This window comes from Hesperophylax consimilis, chromosome 3 (assembly GCF_061612785.1).
Source record: "Hesperophylax consimilis isolate HC1 chromosome 3, BYU_Hcon_1.0, whole genome shotgun sequence".
Lineage (NCBI taxonomy): Eukaryota > Metazoa > Arthropoda > Insecta > Trichoptera > Limnephilidae > Hesperophylax > Hesperophylax consimilis.
Genome location: NC_142838.1, coordinates 28,496,935 through 28,514,535, shown reverse-complemented (window position 1 = coordinate 28,514,535; position 17,601 = coordinate 28,496,935). Strand labels below are relative to the sequence as shown.

Below are 17,601 nucleotides of genomic sequence, written 5' to 3'. Positions count from 1 at the left end.
ATGAAGGTACTAGTTCCCGAATTCCCACGTTTTGAATTAAAACCTAAAACCAAGCAAGAGACAGCAATATTCTTCCATGAGAAAAAAAGTTGTATTTGCAATTCACATATCTTTTCGACTGTGATAGAAATTGATTTGGATTTGTTACTCGGTGTCTTGTAGTTTGGGATTGGCGGTAAGGATTAAAATGGTAAGCGTCCCGACGTAGGTTTTCCCAGCCGGCGTCCCGGCGTCGTTTTCAGTCATCCGCAGCCCGCGCTGCCTGCTAGCGCTCTCACAACGTCGACACTGTACACTTTACATAATAAGCGCCGATCTGTCGTTCTGTTCGCGTAATCAACATAACAAACCCGAAAACAATCAGTTCTTACATAAAACATAATACAAAAAAAAGTAAAATTACAAAAATTAAATCAATTTTATTCTTGGCGACTTTCCGCATGTTTTTCTTTAAATAATGCATGACAAATTACCTTCCGTTATAAACAATAAAAACTGAAGCTTTTTTAACAGCAGACGTCAAATACACACTTTAATATTGATATATTTTTGAACAACTGTTCGTGTTCAGAGAGTCGTGTTCTAAGGATGTTGGATTATGAAGTTATATTCAAGGTTAGCAACGTTATACACATGATGAATCCGTAATTCTCACAAAGTTTGTGGTTTATAGTTGTGAGGTGTTCAGTATAAACGGCCCCGAATTTTGCAGCATCGTCACCGGGTGCCCGTGACGCCACAGGTGAGTGAAGTACCTAAATATCCACGTCTGGTTCATCCGCGTTTATGTTTACTTTTCACCCATATATTACGCGAGCGATAAACAAAGATACAGGATGTATTTAATACTGTTATGATATAATTCTTAAAGAATGAAACTTCTTCAAGTAAATACAAAAAAAATGTTTTAAGAGAAAGAAGGCGGTGGGATGTCGGAGATGGTTTGGGTGGTATCTGGCTAGTCAGATCCAGTTATTAAAAATGGAAGAAGGTTATTATAACAACGGGCTTCAAGTCACCAAGGTTGGAGTTTAAATCCGGTTTAAAAAAATCACTTCACCTTGAAGATATTTTATAAAATTCAGATTTTTTTTAAACTGATTTAGCTATGTTTAGTGACCAGCTCTTAACACTACGGTAATCTCCAACTTTAATTTTCCTATTCTGTTTCCTATCTTGAACTTCCTTCTACTATTCCACTGATTTGGGGCAGTTGGAACACTTATGAGTTATCAGATAAGAATTTCGCTAGCTTTTGCTTTGTTTCTATTAAGACTACTGGAGATTCCTTGGCTAATAGAATCAACATCTCTATATTAGCAGTCAAAGGTTATTCAAGGTCACCATAGAATTGAGGGTGATCTCAATAGAGGTTTCAAAAGGCGCTTGAATTACCATTGCTCGAAAACAGATATGTTGGCAGACACACAAAACAAAGTTTCTACTCATTACATCACATGTATATATTTATTTATTATTACATGAATAGATAATACCTATAGCACCGTTTTTGTGAAAAATCACCTTAATAGCAACATCTTATGGATAGCAAAATACTTTACAATGCAAGATGGAAAAATATTACATAAGATAATGAAGATAGATTTGAAACATTACTGGAATCATTATAAAAGAAATAAGAACATGAAAATTCTTAGTGTACTAAAATACTTCAGCGTATGTACATTGTACATGTTATATAGTTATCAGACGCACAATATATACATGAAATAAGTCGAAGCAGAGCAAGGCAGTTTGTTTAACTAGATTTTTTGTTCTGCTTGCCGATATGAATTCTATTAAGACATGTTTATATTTAGACATTGATACGTTAAATATGTTTAATATCCTTATAAGTGTTGGAATTCTCGCAATAATACGGTAGATAATGTCTCTATGTTGGTTTGCGAGATGTATGGTTATAAATAAAGTATAACAGTTCAGGTATGTCAATTATTGAATTTATGATTTATATTTGATGAAAAGTTCGATCACATTCCACCCTAAGTAAAAGAAATTTTCCATACTTTAGGCACAAGTACCTTTCCATAATATACTTCCACCGGTTTATCTCCTCAGCGCTCCAAATACTTAGCAATATTTCATCCTGTATGTGCTTACCTGAACGTGTTTATCCCAAAGTTTCCAGGGAACCCACATTAGATGTTGAATGTTTGTGTTTTCAATTTCCATTAACATTTACAGTGCTTTGAACACACCTCAGTCAGTAAATAATATTGTTATAGTTTCACCCTTTGATTTATAATTCGTTGATTGGTTCAGGTGAGCAGTATCAAGAGGGCGGTCGCGAGTTGATTCATGGATGTGGAAAAGCCAACACACCATTTAGAAACCGTTTTGAAGTGTTCGTAGCAAATATGCTCCAGTTATCAAACATTTTCATTTCTGTGTGAAGAGTTTTCAAAGCGCCTAACTTACTTTTCATTGGATCTAATTGTTTAATAATATAGGTTTGGATACTCCCGAGCCAGTGGAACTATGAATTCTCAATTGGGGTATATTGTGAGGCTGAAGGTAGAGGGGAGGGGAAGAAGATGGAAAGGGGAAGTACCTGACTATTCAGATTTTGTCACCAAACACGGCTTAAGCTATTTTAAACATCTTTTAGATTCTGAATATTTGTCTCTCAACTTAACACTCTAGAATGTGCCGTAAATAAACTATTCATTATTTTAAACCGATAAATTGACGATAAACAACACAAAATTAGTCTAATAAATTTACTTGCGCACGCCGGAATTCGACCCCGTGATTTCAGGATTAGTAGTCAAGGATCGTGACCACTCAATCATGGAGGTCATCTTTGGTTGCATACAGTGTATTTCGAACTTGTTGTAAAACGAAATTCCAATGATTTTAGAATAAAATGAAACACCAAAATATTAAACTAAATCCAGGCGCAAACAATTAAAATAACTGTTTTATTTATTTATTTGGAAAACCAACAGTTATAATATTTTATAATGTCTAGTGATAAAAGTAATGTAAAATACAACCAATAATAGGTTTCCACTGATTAAAACTGTTTCTCAAAACAAAATGTACGCTTTTAATCCCTTATTAATTTAAACAATATATTCTCGTGTCCCTCCATTTAGTGTTATGTTTAGTTAATTTCGCCGGTAAACTGATAACCTACGTTTTTCTGCAAACGCCTCATGTCCTGCGGCATTTGGTTCGTAAACATTCATTATGGTTTATAAACTTTGCTTCTATAATTCAACATTTTTTATTTTAGTAATTTTAGACTTCGAAAAAATACTTTAAAATGTTCATGTAGAGAACCTCGCAGTTCTGTATAAGTAATTTTGATGAAAATTATAATATAGTTGCGCAGGAACGTGAAAATTCACAAAATATTATAATAGTAGGATTTGTGAAGCTGAAAGTATTAAAAAATATATATGTCGCCTTTCGAAAGAAGAAATTGAAAAATTACGACGTCCCTCCAATCGCATTATAAAAATGCAAGACATTTAGAAGCTTACTTATAAACTTGTTTTAAATTTTATGCAACTGATAAACAACCATTTTCCATAAATTAATGGTTGTTCAACAGTTGTGTAAAATATAAAACACGTTTATTAGTAAGGCCCTTAAAGTAATACTTTAGTAATGTTATGCATTATATAGGAACATTTCACATTACTTACACATGCACCAACTACCGAAATCAGTACGTTTATTAACACGTTTAGTGACACTCTTAATATATGTTTTATTCGCATTACATTCGGACATTTTCTTAGTAAAACGTAAAACTTTTGACCAAAGCAACACGAAGTTTTATCTTATCTTTTGACAGATTTGACGGATTTTTCAAGGCTCTGTAGCTCATGGTGGAAATGACTTTGCGTGGTGTAAATTAGTGCAAATAAGATCTAATCAAGATGTCACAGTTCAAGAGTTTTTAATGAATATGCAGAAAGATTCCTGTCTTTTAAGGTCTACGCGTTTTTTTTAAATAATTTATCCTTTTGATAAAATTACAGCATTTTTTCTTTCCTTATAAATTTCCCCTCTAAATACTTTAAACAGTTTATTATAACATCCTGCAACTATCGTTATATTAAAATGAATCATAAATCCCCGTTAATGTATTTTAACGTCGCGGGAATCGAATCCGTAACATCCCGATTCAAGTCAAATGAGTCTATCATTTTGTAACCATCTTCATTTTTATTGGAAAAAAATATTAATCTTACACAATAACCGTTTTTAACTTAGTAAGTTTTGGGACCGGTGAATTCTAGGAGCAAGTGGATACTTTGAAGTTTTGTTTGGGAATGTTGTTTTTCAGGTACGGGAAAGTCATTGATAGAACGTTGTTTGCAGGAAAATTCAATTAATAATTAACTGAATGCAATTGTTTCCACCACCACTAATACAGTAGACATCAGAACTGAGTACAATTGAACTGAGTAGAATTAGGAGTACGTGAGGTAAAGTAAAAGTTAATGAAGAGATCCGAAAATAAATCAATACTAATTTAATGGTAATAAACATTATAAAGAAAGCGAAAATGGAGCGGATGTTAATTATTGAATAATTTTTAAATTAATTATTTTTTATAATGTACACACCATCTTATCTGGAAAGGCATACAAAAACACAACATTTGATTGAATCACTTACTTGTATGAGTTTGTATACGGATAAAACTATTTATTCATATTAATAATGCGTATTTACGGGTGAAACAAATAATTTTTTCATAATATTTTTATAAGATGAATTAATATTTCTAAGATGAATTTGCGCCATCTATGAAAGAGCAGATTGTGAATTCTTTTTAGTATCAATTGACAAATTGTTTAAAAAAAAATAAGACTTTCCTTGTGTACGATTTGGTAAAATAGAGTCTCCCGCGTAACATTTTTTTAATTCATTTTGATAGTTTAGTCACCAGTTCAAACATTAGCACCCCGGAGAATATAATATCGAAAAATGGATAAAAACTAGGTATGGCTAAAAAGTACGATAATATTTTCACTTAAAGCAACTATTTTATATTATAGTTTTTGCGAGTCAGTGAATTGTAATGTACGTTGAAGAGAATTGTTAATTTCCGTTTACAAACACACATGAATATGCTGTGAGGTATATATGAGATAGGGTAAGTAGTAAGTACAAGAGACATGTTCCGCCTCAGGGCGTGGCGTTAGTAATATCCCGTAGTAAAAGCGTGCTTGACATACTGTATTATGCACAAATACGACGTTAGGAACCCTTTGATGATGCCCATGTTCCTTCTTTTAAAATAAAGGCATCATTTATGTTTGACTAAGGATTTGACTACTTGGATAAGCTTTGCATATAATAGATTATATTGAAGATATAAAGTCGAATTAAATCAATAGCGATAGGAGCAATTAAAAATCTATCTTAAAATATAAAATACGTGTCACTATGTTCGTACACGCTAATCTCCGAAACTCCCCTACCGATTTCACTGAAAATTTGTGAATGTGTTGGTTCTAGCTTGTAAGATAGGATAGTTTTGGACCCGCTGTAGTCAAGGTTTTTTTTTCATATTTCTAATTCAAAAATACATAAAACAACAAAATTTAACTTCCCTAGACCGAACTACATTGAAAGCGGTCTGTGGTAAGACTACGTCTGACCAAACCCACTAGTGTATAATATATAAAAAATAATGTTTTTTGTTTGTCCCCTATAGACTCAAAACTACTGGACCTTTTTCGCTGACAATTTATAGGTTTGTTTTTATTAGTGTACCGGACAGCAGATGGATGTACCTAAATAATTAAGGAAATGATTATTTATCTGTTATCACACATTTTACGATGCCGAATACTTTGAGGCTTATCTCGCACTATGAGTCATCTTCATAAGATTTTGAATCACTGTACACGTGTCATATCGCCATTTTACGGATGAATTACTCGCAAGACAAAACTGTGGGACCTTAGTAATTAATTCTCAGCGCTGTGAAGCATTACAATATTTCTGATTATATATAAAAATAATTGAAGAAGAATAATTAACACACATAGAAACTGTTGAATTTTAACCCAATAAATACGCAAACAACTGGCCCAATCAGTCAGTTGTCCGACGACTTTCGAAAAAAATTGTGTTTTATTGAAAATCCTTCCCCAAGTTTTTGTTAATAGTAACAATGTGATATACAGTGAATGGTGGAAGACGGAGACGTCTGAGGAAGGCATGGCATGAAGTGAAACAAAAAGTTAAGTGAGGTAAAATGTGGCGTATGTGATGAAGAAAGTATAGCCTGAAAGTGAAAAGTAGAAGAAGTACGGCACGAAAAATTACAGAAATGGCATGCTTAAGTAAAACAAATACTTTTAAAAAGTAATCTTTTTTATTTGTTATGATAATATTATTATTACCCCTTTAAAACAGCACCCAGTTTTCAAATACTCTAGAAACAAAAATCAAAAACATTCATAACCCCGAGCAACGCGGGGAATTTTCCTGAAAAACTAATCCGATAGTAGTGTGTTATATGTGTGAGTGTGCCCGAAGTAAGGTCTATATCACCGTACTTCATATGAAAATAATTTGTCAAATTTCGAAACCCCTTCATGAACATAGTAATATAATCAATTTCATCGGCTTTAATTAATGGCACCTGTGCTCTTTCATTGATCACTTCCATTGATTATGTTCAGATGGAACATCAATATCAAGTACAAGGGCGGAAATTTATGAAGTGCGCTAAGAATCGCTTATAATTTTGGAAAAATAGTATAATTTTATAATACCTGTTTCCCTTTGTATTTTTTTGCAATTTAACAAGTATTAAATTCGGTCATTTCTAATTCATGAATGTCACCTGATACAGTGGTACGAAACCTTTTCGCCGTCTTGTTCATTTGGATATTTGTAGAACAACCGAATTGTTTTCTTTCAAGTTTTGACGTAATTCGTGTAACTACACTCGGGACATGATAATGATTCACTAAGAAATTCATTAACAGATGAATCCGCAACTCGAAATGTATTGTTACATTCTGAACACAAAACTGGTACGAAACTAAGGATGAATCTGCACGCGAGTCCCCAGCTTTAATTAGTATAACACTCAAAACATGAAAACGGGTTTCCTCCGATTTTCGGAGTACATAGTCTGCAACAAGAATTTTCAATAACTGCACTTGAAACACGAAATGTGTCATGAAATGAATCCAAATTGGAATTGTATCTGTGCATTCTAAACACAAGATTGTTTACGAGTCCACCATCTTAAATTATAACTGGACTCAGAATACGTGAAAGGTTTCCTTGCACCTTAGAGAATATTTATGGTATTCAACTAGACTTCTATATTACACGATACTTTTTACTAACTTAAAAATGTATCTGATATTCCATGAAAAAACCCGTTCTCGCGTTCTGAATGTATTTATTTATGCGATGCAAAAGTGCTGGCGGGCCGCACCAAAGAGCCTCGCGGACCGCAGTTTTCTCACCCCTGACCAGGCACATTAAACAAGAGCATGCGGCAGACCCAAATAGATGAAATTTAATCTATTTGCACCTTAATTCGCATGTTCGCAAAGACAATACGGGCAAATTTCTATTCATCAAAAGCAATTCCGTCTCTTTGGTATTTACATAATGATTATATCATACTATTATGTCGAAAATTTGTATTTTGAAGACACTGCTCCAATTTATCTTTGGAGGAACCTTGTATATAATATTTTTGAAAATGAAGCCTTGAGATTAAAGATTTTTTTTGAAAAATATTAATTTACTATAATTATGTAGTGTAGGTACATCACTATACATGGTTTTTTTTTATTTGTAAAATTTTTTTGTAAGTTACATATGCAAACCGGTTTCAACAAAAAAATTTCAGAAAAAAACATCCTAAAAGAAATTTTAAATCTATAATATATTTTGTAACAACAGCTGCTGAAAAATAAAATTTTACAAAAACTCACACAAACTTTTAATAAACACAACCGTTCATTTGTTTCTGTTTTTACTTCTTCAGCAAGTAGGTACTCAGCAATATGGATCAAAAATGCTGTTTTAACGATGCTGTCAAACTTATCAGTGATTTATATAGCCAATTCCAGGGGACTATACAAATAAGTCACAAAGTGTGTTTTTTAAAGTAAGTGACTATTTTAGTACAAATCATAATCAATAAGTTAATCTTGAGACTGTTTAATATCACATAATATATTTTGCATTTGATCAGGGCTTGTGTATGATGTAAGTTCATAGATATCTCACTGCATAGAGCGTAAACTATTATTATTTGTAGATTCAGCTCTGATATTCGGCTCCATAGGTATAAGAATAACTCTCATTAGTAAACCGAAAGACGTAAACGTAATTGATCTTTATTATTATCAAACTGCCTCACGTTAAAATGAAATTTGCTTATGCGATGCAAATAATGTTGCAAACATACATTTATTACTCCAATCAAAGCAATAATAATTATAGTTTCATCCTACGTCAATAATTTATCAGTCTTGTTGGTTGCCCGTGACGTGTGTATTTGGAATCAAGCCATATTTATTACAAATTCTGATTCTCCCATCGCAATTTTGCCTATCTCATGCAAAAGTGTTACATCACTCGGTTAGAATAATACAGTGAGTGGAATAATAATGGTGACAAGTCAGAAGGCATTTTCAATAACATTAGAATCAATATTGAGAAGTATAAACTTTGTGCTTTTATGATAAAATGTAACAGTTATTAAAATAAATATATCATTGCATAAACTTTAAATATAATATTAATAAAATAAATTGGCAATGGCTTTGGTGCCTAAACTGAAAATTTACCCGTTGTACTATTATTTTAAATGTTTTACCGACTTTTAATATCAGTGTCAATTTTTTTAAAACATTTATTTATAGAATACCAAAAAAGGCTTCTTTGCAAGCGCCAAGAGCTCTAGCTTCGTCACCAGTGAAAGTATTGTGTTACAAAGTGTGTTTTTTTTATCATTTAATATACATAGTGCAGTAAAAGAGACAGTTTTGCAGGGCCGGTAAATCCCATGGGGTGGAGAAAGGACCTAGGAGGGGTCTCATTATGTCGGAGGGTCATGCCGTTTTCAGTCGTTACCATGGTTTGGTACGGACAACACCGGGGCTTCGTTTTCTTTAAAATGGCCGTTCTTTTGTCGCCACACAGCTCGCCTTCCATCTCTGTGGAGCGATGATTCTCAAAATTTTCGTTACTCAGCTGAAAATAATTCAAGTCAACTTCACGATAGACCTCTTTACACCCCAAAAGTGACCGTGTGGTGTGTGATTTCCAAATTTTGGGTAATTGTGCCCTTTTTGAAGAGAATGGACGAACCGTGACTGTCAACGCTCAACGTTGAAAAACAACAAAGTTTCGATCTTTGAAATTTTTTTTGACCCTCAATTGGAAAAACTGACGGAGGAAACAGATCTGGGAGACATCTGGTTTCAACAGGACGGTACTATGGCCCATACTGCTCGAGGTTCAATGACGAAACTGCGACATATGTTCCATGCGCGCCTCGTCTCTTTGAGAGGTGACGTGAGGTGGCCCGCGCTCTCACCTGATTTGAGCATTTGCGACTTCAACTTGAGGGTACCTGAAAAAAAATGATTTAAAGATCGGCCTCGCACTTTGGAAGAACTCAAGGATCGAATATGGGAGGAAATTGCCGCTATACCCGTCGAGATGTACCATAATGCGGCCGAAAACTTCAGACATCGTTTTCATCAATGTATCGCTGCTAGGCCATCTTCTTTCTGATTTCATCTTCAGGACTTGATGCATAAAACGTCATGATGTACCGAAAAAAATAAACTAAACCCCGTTTCTGTAAGTCGAGCCATTTTTTTTAATATCTCTTCAAAACTGCACTGTATTGCTGCACCCTGTATAATGTCACACCCCTAAGTACCTATTTGCTAGCTTCAAAAAAGAAAAGAAAGTTTAAAGTTAATTATCATAAAAATTCCACGTCGTTATTTAATTATAAAATTATTTACGAGAATTTTCCAAGACTTGCGTAACTCTACTGTTGAAAACATGGAATTATTTTGAAATTGATTTGATAAGTACTAAGTTTTACACAATCGATGTTTCAAATCTCGTGGAAAGGACATGGCCAGATAAACATCATAACGTTGTTCTATAAATTCTGAACAGAAAACCTGTAAAAAATTCATTATGAACTTCGGAACTCACCGTTAGAGAGATTTTGATGCTTCAGCAAACAGATTTTCTGCTTTATTGTAAAGAGAGATGAGGCTTAAAAGGGGTGGTAGATTACCTGACTCTAAACTGGAGATGAAAAATGCTATGGTGGTCAATGCTAGTTATAATGGAGGAGCGGGAGTTGGGGTATTATATTCCGACAATAGATTTATAAAGGTTTATTTTTTTTATTATTCTGTCATTCAACTTGCAGAGGGCGAACGAGTCCAAAACATATTGCCATATTTTAATGATAGAGTTGTTCTCTCTTAACACAAACATGATTAATAAATCGTCATTGATTTCACAGTTTAAAGCAATGATGTATAATAAATACAAATCAATGATTTTACGTATTTAGAAAGTGAAAAGTTTGCTATGGATTAAAATAATTTTTACATTAAGGAAGTCGACATTCCAAAACTACGGAATTATAAACTACCTGGAAGGAATCTGTACAAAACCCCCGATTCGGGGAAGTTATATTTAAGAGGGTATGCAGTACTATTCAAATCAGGTCACTAAACAAAGCTAAAGTTATTTCATGCAATGTAAACGCGAAACTGAAAATATCATCTTCATCTTGAAACGAAATGAAAACATAATAAATAATAAGACGTACAATATACGTTCAAAAGTTACTAAACGTTTCGTACATCGTTACAGGTCCTTCAACAGGGCAGATGTGGAGATATGTAATGGATTACACATCTGCCCTGATGATAGATACCGTAACGCTGTTCGAAACAATGGCTAAAAAAGGAGATAGCACCACACGGAATATTATTTTATAGAAAATTTTGACCGTGAAATTCTCAAATCACATAATAGATTCATATATAACTTTATTTTTTTGCAAACCAAGACACACACATTTTTGGTTTGCTGTAGGATTGTCACAAGGATCGATTATTGCTGTGCAGGACATGGCCTTGGCTGGAAAGGAGGTCCCCCCGGGTAGTGATTTTGATTAATATTCCTTGACGGACGATGCGACAAGTTGCGCGTGACGATATCGTGTCGACATTCTAATGGCCGGAATCTGTACAGTAATACATCAACACGATATCTTCTCTTCCTTTCCCTCATCTATTCCTTTCTACGTCCACACTACTTGAAATTCAATGGGTTTTCAGACACATAATAAATAAAGCAGCGTAGTTTTTGGAATGGTTAATTCGCTAGTATCAGAATACAAACAGAAATACACTATGACACCCAATTCCCTGGTTCCTTGTTTTAAGGTCACGATTACTCGTTTTCGCTCAATGGCAGAAAGTAATGGCCCATGGCGTGTTTTTATTCATTTAGTTCCTAGTTCCTAGCCATTTTAATTGCGATATCAAAAGTTACAAAACAGTAACTTTCTTGTAGAATGCGAAATGGCTCTACTATCTCACCTTTAGATTTTTAGAGATTATTAACACTCCATTCAAATGACAAAATGTTATTGACGGAAACATGGATTTTATATTTGGCAATTTGCTGGATTGAAGAACACATTATTTTGTTTGTGTGCACACAATTTTTAACTGTTTTGCACAATAAATAATACATTCCACATTATTGTACAGTAAAAACGAGAAGTATATTTACGAGAGAAATTGAAAGAAGGGTAAATGCAGGTAACTCCATTAATGGAGGACTGAACGCGGTCGGCGCTAACAAATAATTTTTAAAAGAAGCGAAGCTAGCAGTCCACAATGGAGTGCTGTTACCTACTGATGTATGGCTGTGGGGTATGAAACTGGCAGAGAAAGGATGAAATGAGATCCCTGGGGCGTATGTGTGGATAAAAAAAATTATGATCATGTGAGAAATTGTGAGATCCGCAATAATGTAAGGCTGTTGAGTAAGATTAAGAAAGGGACGCTCAGATGGTTTCGGCATATAGAGCGAATGAACGAAGAAAGGAGGATAAGGAAAATATATGACGCCAATTGTGAATGGTATAAGAAGTCGGGACGCCCGAGAAAGACATGGCACGTTCAAGTGAATCAGATACTTGAGTCGGGTCATGTCAAGAGTCAGAATAATAGAAGAGTATGTATGAGACGATGTAGGTGAATGAGGCAAGACGTGTGTGCCAAGACCGAGTTGTTTGGCGGTTCGTCTTCTCTGCCTACCCCTGCGGAGAAACGGCGTAATGGTTGTTAGTTGTGTTGAAATGACACTGTAACGCTCTCCAAAACGTTGGCTATAGATGGAGGAAGCGCAACGTGGCATAGTACCCCAAAAATAAATAACGATAATACTTTGGCGGTGAATGTTATTAATGTATCATGTACTTACTGCAAGTCTAGTAACCTTGTCGCCTGAAAGAGGGTTACCTTGCGTTAGATCTGCTAGTTCTGATTTTTTATGAGTTAACATGAGTTTTATGGGAAACGAAAGGTGCTGCGACACGAACTTATGTGCCAGACGCGAACTGATGTTCTACGAAGGGCCTGATCTCGAGGAGGAGGAGGGAGTGTTGGGGAGAGATATGTGAAGGGGTGGAAGGGAGAGATATCGTCTGGTCACTTAACCTGCAGCTGTCTAAAATAATAAAGATTCCAGATCAATTTATTGATGCAAGATTTTCAAATTCCCGCAGAACAACAAAATATTGAAAAAAAATTCCGAGTTCAAAAAAAATTGGTAAATTTTGAAAAGCTATATTTTGGAAAATATCAAGTTGTTTTCGGTTCAAATTGTAGCATATTTTGTCTACTTTCAAAATGTACTATTTATTTATAATCAAAAACTGGTTTTTCAGGTTTAAAATCACCAAAAACTGAGTAGAATTCTGTGTTTTAGTTTTGACAATGTTGCGTTTGGTGCTCGAGATCGGAAACTTGAATTATCTGTTAGGCCAACATCATAAACAACTCAGCAATCAGTACTAGCAGATCTGACGCAAGGTCTGATGTACATGGTTACTGGACTATGCAGGTTGGCTCTGAAATAAGATTTTCGTGGATATGACTCTCTGAAGACGGAAGTTATTCTCGCTCTGGAAAAATGCATTACTAGAGTTTGTCACGTGACACATGTCGCTAAACATTTTCTCACTTGGTTCTGCAAACCAGCAGAGCAAGACGGTTAAATTAAAATCAACAAAATAATTAGTTACAGTGCTGTGTAATTTAGAAGTGTTTTTAGCCGGTTTTTCGCTTGATTAAAGTAAGCATCATTTACTCATAGTACTAAAACAATACGCAAAAGCTGCATCCATTTGAATATCATACTAATTCACTGTTTTTCTTAGTGCTAATAAACTCAATGAAAACATATCGCGACACGCAAACTTTTTGTATTTCAAAGGATTAATCATAGTTTGTTAAAGTGTTCATATTTTAGTGTCAGTGTAAATTCACACGTTGTTATCTTAAACTACTCTAAATCTTTAAGGCGAAGTTTAGTCCTAAATCACTATTTTGATTAATCTTTATTACGAATTGGTGTACATTATGAATTCCAAAAAATATGATTTAGATAAATTGAAGGTTTTCTTATAGTTTCGCTTGAGTAGAATACAAATAAAAAAATAAATTACTCAATAAAAAATATAAATGTAAACTATTAAAAAATATATTATTTCAATAGAAATGTATGAACGCATAAAGGAAACAACTTAAAAAAATACAGTATTATAGCTAAGATTATCTGCGACAGTTTCACTTGATTAACTTTTTTGCTTTCTTATAAAATTATTTTTAAAAATAATAAAAACCTATTTTGTGCTTGAAATCGAACGTTTCTAGACTCCGATTGTCGAGCGATATAAATGCCTATTACCTACAATATAAGGTATACCAAGAATATACACATTTTTGGCTTGAAGCTTCCTCTTAATACACGATCATGTAGATCTTGTAGCTTCCTCTTATCATGAAATTTACACATTTTTTGTTAATGTATCTATCCTATCTCATATACTGAGATAGCGATGAATTACCACGTTTTAATTTTTTATTTCATGCGAAAACATCAGCGTTCTACATTGAAAAAAGGGTAAATTTTTCAAAAACCACATAAAAGTACAACTGTATATCTAAACGCTGATAACTTACTGGTATGAAATATTATCTCTATAATTTTCGTAGTCCGGTTAAAAAAGGGACTGCAGGTCTTTAACGAATGAATTGACAGGCTTCCTAAAAAAACGATCAGTAAAACACGAATGTGATGTGTCGAATTTTTATGAACACGTGTTAATAAAAAATGTAATATATCAGATTATATTATTTTCAATTAGATTAGCTAATTACTATTTATTGACTGAATTAAGTCAATATTACGACTTTCATTTCGATTTACGACTATGAGCCTAATCTTTGGTTGAATTGTAGATATCAACTTTGCTTGAATTTGGTCGTTAGTGTGGAGGGCCGATATGATATTAAACTCATGGAGCATGTTGAATATTTTGGTTAATGTTGGTAGAAAATAGGTAATGTTTTGCAGTATGTTTACGCTAATACTGCGCACGAACTGCTAATTAAGTAAGTGCTTTATGCTGCAAAATGGCACCGTTGCGCAGTGGATACTCCCTCATTAAATACCTTCTATATCGGGCGAGGTTCCGATTCTTTCTGCCATGCAAGGTATCTAGGTACTAGGCCAGGGGTCGGCAGACTTTCTAGTGTTAAGTAGTTAACAGAATCCCAATATTTTCATAGAGTAAAAACATAAATTATCTGTGTGACGCTAAGACGTAGTATTATGGGACGTATTTGACTTAGTTTAAGCCCCTGCATTCCCAATTTCTATCAATTTATTAAAAGTTTCTCTTTTACACTGTAAGTATTAATTCTAAAAAAAGTATAAATGTTATTTTTGAAGATAATATCTATACATTTGTTATGCTGAAATGTTAATTATTTAAATTTCCCTCAAAGAAAGAAATGAAGCATTTTTAATAATTTTCGGAGCAAAGTAAGCTCTGTGTTTTGTTTTGTTATGTTATTTAACATGTTTTGTTATGTTATTTAATAGTTATAGGCATGTAAAAATTCACAGTGTATCTTTAAATGAAACTTACGTATTTGTCGGGAAATTTATGCTTTATTTCAAATGAGTCGTGTTTTATTAAATATTTTCACCATTTGTGCTTAAATATTATAGTTTATTAATATTAGCGCGCTCCCTCTACCATTCGTATTTTCGTATCTCCCTTTATATATAATAATTATGCGACTTCTTCAAAACAGAGCAAAAATCTCTAAGCTAATGAGTACACGGAGAAGAATGAGTAAGGCGGATTTATTGAAAATCTCTTCAAATTATTAGTCATCCTGTTAAAAACGGGATTGTAAGCCGCTTCCTAATGGGGTGTTGGTAAATTCGTAATAATATATGAAGACGTGTTCATCTACCTGCGTTGGTCTTAATAATATATCAGGACGAAATGTAAAAAAATTTGGAACTTGTATGAACGCTTGACTTTTTTTTTTCTTCGAAACCAAGCAAAAAAATTTTTTCCACATGCCGTAACTGGTCACTAATGGAAAATATCTCCTGATTTTTAAACGTTTTAAGCTGACAAAAAAAACCGCCGCAGACCAAGATTTTATTAAAAAAAGTGGGTGTGTCAAGCCTACGCAAGACAGAAGTGAAACTTCTAGTTTCAGCTGATGCTTGGCGTGGCGCAGTTCGCTGGTGTCTGAGAGAGAGGAAAGAAGAGAAGAGAGAGAACGTTCGTGAGCGGCTCCCCCACCTCAACAAGGTTTCACTTCAAAAATGCCACAGCCGAGAATCGAACCTCGCTTAACTGATTGAAAGCCAACCACGCTGAGCACCAACTGTAAGCAAAGCCGCATAAATTGATTATATTATGTAGGTTCTGAAAATATGAGAGCTTGTTATGTTTTATAATGTTACCTACATCACACCCAAAATATAATATATTTTTAAAAATAATGTACAATGTACAGAAATAGAATCCCACACAAGATCGCGTAGTGCGCTCTAGCGAACGGATATTTTATCAGAGGGAGATAGTTTTAATTTTTTTTTCTGTAAATTATTACATATTATCAAAATAAATAAATTAATTAAATAAATGTAATACAATTATCATAATATACGGATTAGATAATAATTTTAATCCAACACAATAACGCAAAGCGCGCTCTAGCGGAGTAATGTTTTATCACAGTGAGATAAGTGTTTTTATTATTTTGCAATATTATTTTCTTTTAAAAAATGTTCTGACCTACTAAAAAATAAGATATTGAATGAAAAAGGCGTTAAAAACAAAAAAATAATGTGCGATGGCCGAGAATCGAACTCGGATCAACTGCTTGGAAGGCAACTATGCTGACCATTACACCACCAACGCCAGTTGTCGGGATGAGCTAAGAAGCATTTATATGTTACTTCAAAACTTTGACTAGATCAAATGAACTTTAATCGGTGGTGGGGGTACCCGCATTTTCGTTTCGGTCATGAGTCGGTTTTACTCCGGTCCTCGAAATTGCATGACGCGCGTAAAGAAGTTTCACTTCAAAAATTTTACTCCAATTATTTTCAGGAACAACTGGTTGAATTAAGTCAAATACGTCCCTTAACATCCGTTTTTGTGTGTCTAATAATATTCATATTGCAATTATCAAATAAATCCAACACGAAAATTTTCATATATGTAAATGACGGCATCTAACAATTCTTTTTATGGCTGTAACAGTACCTTCAAGTGCAAATTTAAAAGAGAATAATATCCGTTGTGATCGGGCCTCTTGAGTTTGTTTGGCGAACGCAAATGCTCGTAAAAAGTGCTGTGCGCGGCTCGCGAGCCGCGGTCTGCCAAACCCTGTACTAGGCCACTCACGTAAGGGTACACGTACATTTAATACGTAAATACTCAAATGTGTTAACTAATATATATAAATATAATGTAAATACCCAAATGTGTTAACTAAAACATAAATATAATGTAAATACTCAAATTGTCAGATAGAAGAATTTTCACTGACTTGGTATTTCTATATAAAATTTTAAATGATTTAGTTGATAGTCCGGTATTATAAGAAGATATTTCTGTTTTGACGACATGTATATGTGTGTCAATCTGTTCCAAAATGTTTGAAATTTGACCGTACGTATACAAACAAAGACCTCGCGTACGTGTTATATACCTAGATGTAATTTATAGAGATCGATAAATTCTTGAACCAATTAGACGTGTTTGTGTACAGCCAACTAGTGCTAATAGCAAGCTGTTTGTGGGGAGGTCAAAATGACATTGACAGTACCTAGCATAATTCTAGTCAATCCGGTTGTAATGTGGACAATTAATGCAGTAATCACTGATGAGTTGTTAAGAGAAGGAAGGCTAACTCTCCACAATGAAGATCTGAAACCAACTCTAATGAAGCTATAATAAAGTTGATAGAGTAAGGA

At 33.9% G+C, this 17,601-nt stretch overlaps 1 protein-coding gene across 1 annotated transcript in view; it reads left to right on the top strand.

The window, feature by feature from the left end:
* Window positions 1-281: 281 nt before the first annotated feature.
* The window catches only part of LOC149425224 (uncharacterized), a 220,228-nt gene continuing 202,908 nt past the window's right edge, over window positions 282-17,601 (top strand). Inside the window, exon 1 of the mRNA XM_089651025.1 lies at window positions 282-742. The gene's annotated coding sequence lies outside the window, so the exon portion shown is untranslated. The remainder of the gene's footprint in view (window positions 743-17,601) is intronic.